Genomic DNA, 4,093 nt, shown 5'->3' with positions numbered 1-4,093 from the left:
ACTGGGTTACTCATTTACAAACCACTCCCCACCCCTCATATGTCATTTCTTACCGGGGGGGGAGGAGGGAGGAGAGTGAAGTTTCCTGTGACAGAAAGAGAAAGAGAAAGGGATTCCTCAGACTGGGAGGGGTAGGGGGGCAAGTGGGTGACAGAGACAGTGGGAGTGTAGAGGAGGGTGTGGTGTATGGACTGGAGAGGTGAAGGGAAGGCTGGGTGTTACAGAGACAGGGAGGGGCAAAAAGACGGGAAGGGGTTTACAGACAGGGAGGGGTATTGGGACCAGATGGAGGGTCACGGAGATGTGGAGGGGTGTAGGGGTTGGGGGGTGTTACAGAGACAGGGAGGGGTGTTGGAGAGAGAGGGGGTTACACAGATGGGGAGGTGTGTCAGGGAGGAGGGGATTACAGGAATGGGGAGGGGTGTGGCGACTGAGGGTGTTACAGAGATAGGGAGGGGTGTTGGAGAGGGATGGGGTTACAGAGACAGGGAGGGTGTACACCGTCAAAGATCGGGTAGTGGTATATGGGGTAACAGGGGAGGGGGAGGAGAGTAGAGAAGTGGTGTAGAGTACAACACATCCTCTCTCTCTCCCACACCCCTCATTCCGGAAGAGAGTGGCCTTTTCCTGGAATCAGTTGGCACAGACACAGCCTCTGGTGATTATCAACCGAACCCTGCGGCCACTCGGCAATCTGGGAACGTTTGCAGTGAATAACGAGTAGAGGCCGCTCTGTCCACACCTCCCGGTGCTATCCCTCGGTCAGTCCATTCCTGACACATCTGCCCACCTCCCACTCCATCCTAGCCCATCTCCCCCCGTTGCTCGTTCCAGAGACCCACCAAAACCTTGCCCCTATATCCCCTTCAAATCTCTCGCCTCTAATTTAGACTCCCCCACCCTGGGGAAGGGGTGTCGGATACATCTCTGGCGAACGTGCCCCTTCCCTCTGTCAGCCTGCAGGTCACTCTGGGGCGTTTAAAACACCGGCTTCACCCCCGATCAGCCGTGGGAGGGGGTGGTGGATGGTGGTATGAGCGGCTGGTGCAGATCACAAGTCAGGCTACGCAAGCACTGATGCCAGGCAGACAGTCTCTTAAATCAAAGTTCAGAGTAAAATTTATGCTCAGAGTACATACTCGTCACCACATACAACCCTGAGATTCTTCCTCTGCAAGCACACTGAACAAATCTGTAGAACAGTGTATCGCGGGTAAGGCCCCCGAACCGTGGAGCGCATCGACACGAAACACTGTGGGCGGAAAGCAGCGTCCATCCTCAGGAATCCCAGCACCAAGGCCCAGCTCGCTTCCCGCTGCTGCCGTCACGGAGAAGGTCCAGGAGCCTCAGGACCCACAGCACCAGCTTCAAGATCAGTTACCACCCTCAACCATCAGCCCCTCGAACCAAAGGGGGTAACTACACTCACTTGTCCATCCACGGAGATGATCCCATAACCAATGAACTCACTTTAAGGACTCTTTATTTTGTTATCTCATATTCTCATTATTTATTACTGTTGTGCCCGCAGCCCCCTCCTTTGTGAGAATCGCAAGAGCACTAGTGGGTTGGGTCAGAGGACCCAGGAAATGGGAGAGAGACGTGCAGGATGCCTCGTTCCCCGGAGATGCAAAGTCACGCGACATTGGCCATTGTCTCTTGGAGACACATTTGTGGATTGGGGACTGTGCTACGTGCAAGCCCTCGGGCAAAGTGGGCTGGTTGAGAGAGAGATTGCATCACCCCCAACCTGATTGACATCTACTACCCTGCGAGTCAGGATAAAAGAGGGGCTGTAGAGACGGCCCCTCAGACGCACCAGAAGACACGCTAGCGATCCCGTAATAGCAGGAAGCCATTTGAAGGAAGCCACGTGCGTTCGGTTCCCTTGCCTGGGACCTGGTGGCTGGTACCACGGAAAATGACTTTGAACTAACAATGGGGAACCAACTCCCCCAACTCAACGGATTGGCCTCATAAAAGACCCGGGCAAGTTTCTTTTCTCAAAATCTCTCTCTCTCCAACAAGTGCAAACCCAGCGGTCCCCAAAGGCTGAAGCCTGCAGGAACTGAGTGACTTTTATATTTCCATCGGACAATATATTATCCCCTAGACAACAATAGAGCTATTTATTGATGATTATTACTATACCCGCGCGTTTAGATTGAGTATTGACGACGTATATCATCTGAATGTTTGTATTAATCTTATTTTTGTGCCTCTTTATAAATAAAGACTTTTAAAAATAGTACCATCAGACTTCAACGGACCTCTCTATCTTTGCTGGTAAGTGACCCAGTTACGGGGTTCGTAACAAAATTGGGGTTCTTGTCTCGAGATTTGACACCAAATTGGAGGGCCAGTGAATCGGGCTTGTAAGTCCAAACTTGGATCTGGTACGCGGGTAGCCAGACGGGAAACCAGCAAAGATGGACGTGGTGAATTTATAGAAAAACCCGACTCTGGAGGCGCTGGAGGCAGCCACCAAATCAGACTTGGTAAGTTTGGCGAAGGGGTTAAACCTCGCAGAGGTGAGGTCGTCCATGAAAAAGCGGGAGGTGCGAAGGGCCATAACTCAGTATTACATCGAGAAGAATGTGTTTGCAGCTGAGGTATTGGAAAATATCCCTGAAAAGGTACCAGCTAGTGGGACGGCTCAGTTAGAGTTGGAGAAATTAAGGATGGAACATGAAATTAAGTTAAAGCAGCTGAGAAAGAGAGAGAAAGAGAAAGGGCCGACAAACAAAGGGAGCATGTGCTCCAGCTAAAGGAGTTAGAGGTGAAACGGGAGCATGAGCTCCAGCTAAAGGAGTTAGAGGTGAAACGGCAGCGTGAGCTCCAGCTAAAGGAGTTAGAGGTGAAACGGAGAGCATGCGCTCCAGCTAAAGGAGTTAGAGGTGAAACGGGAGCATGCGCTCCAGCTAAAGGAGTTAGAGGTGAAACGGGAGCAGGAGCTCCAGCTAAAGGAGTTAGAGGTGAAACGGGAGCAGGAGCTCCAGCTAAAGGAGTTAGAGGTGAAACGGGAGCAGGAGCTCCAGCTAAAGGAGTTAGAGGTGAAGAGGGAGCATGCGCTCCAGCTAAAGGGAGTTAGAGGTGAAACGGGAGCATGAGCTCCAGCTAAAGGAGTTAGAGGTGAAACAGGAGCAGGAGCTCCAGCTAAAGGAGTTAGAGGTGAAACGGGAGCATGAGCTCCAGCTAAAGGAGTTAGAGGTGAAACGGGAGCATGCGCTCAGCTAAAGGAGTTAGAGGTGAAACGGGAGCATGCGCTCCAGCTAAAGGAGTTAGAGGTGAAACGGGAGGCAGGAGCTCCAGCTAAAGGAGTTAGAGGTGAAACGGGAGCAGGAGCTCCAGCTAAAGGAGTTAGAGGTGAAACGGGAGCAGGAGCTCCAGCTAAAGGAGTTAGAGGTGAAACGGGAGCAGAGCTCCAGCTAAAGGAGTTAGAGGTGAAACGGGAGCATGCGCTCCAGCTAAAGGAGTTAGAGGTGAAACGGGAGCAGGAGCTCCAGCTAAAGGAGTTAGAGGTGAAACGGGAGCAGGAGCTCCAGCTAAAGGAGTTAGAGGTGAAACGGGAGCAGGAGCTCCAGCTAAAGGAGTTAGAGGTGAAACGGGAGCATGAGCTCCAGCTAAAGGAGTTAGAGGTGAAACGGGAGCATGCGCTCCAGCTAAAGGAGTTAGAGGTGAAACGGGAGCAGGAGCTCCAGCTAAAGGAGTTAGAGGTGAAACGGGAGCATGAGCTCCAGCTAAAGGAGTTAGAGGTGAAACGGGAGCATGAGCTCCAGCTAAAGGAGTTAGAGGTGAAACGGGAGCAGGAGCTCCAGCTAAAGGAGTTAGAGGTGAAACGGGAGCATGCGCTCCAGCTAAAGGAGTTAGAGGTGAAACGGGAGCAGGAGCTCCAGCTAAAGGAGTTAGAGGTGAAACGGGAGCAGGAGCTCCAGCTAAAGGAGTTAGAGGTGAAACGGGAGCAGGAGCTCCAGCTAAAGGAGTTAGAGGTGAAACGGGAGCAGGAAAGAGCTGAGAAGCAAAGAGAGCATGAACTTCAGTTAAAACAGCTGGAAGCAGCCGAGAAGGAGAAGGAAAGGGCCGAGAAGGAGAG

This window comes from Hemitrygon akajei, chromosome 24 (genome assembly GCF_048418815.1).
Source record: "Hemitrygon akajei chromosome 24, sHemAka1.3, whole genome shotgun sequence".
In the NCBI taxonomy this organism is placed as follows: Eukaryota; Metazoa; Chordata; class Chondrichthyes; order Myliobatiformes; family Dasyatidae; genus Hemitrygon; species Hemitrygon akajei.
Note: the sequence above shows the minus strand (reverse complement) of the source record.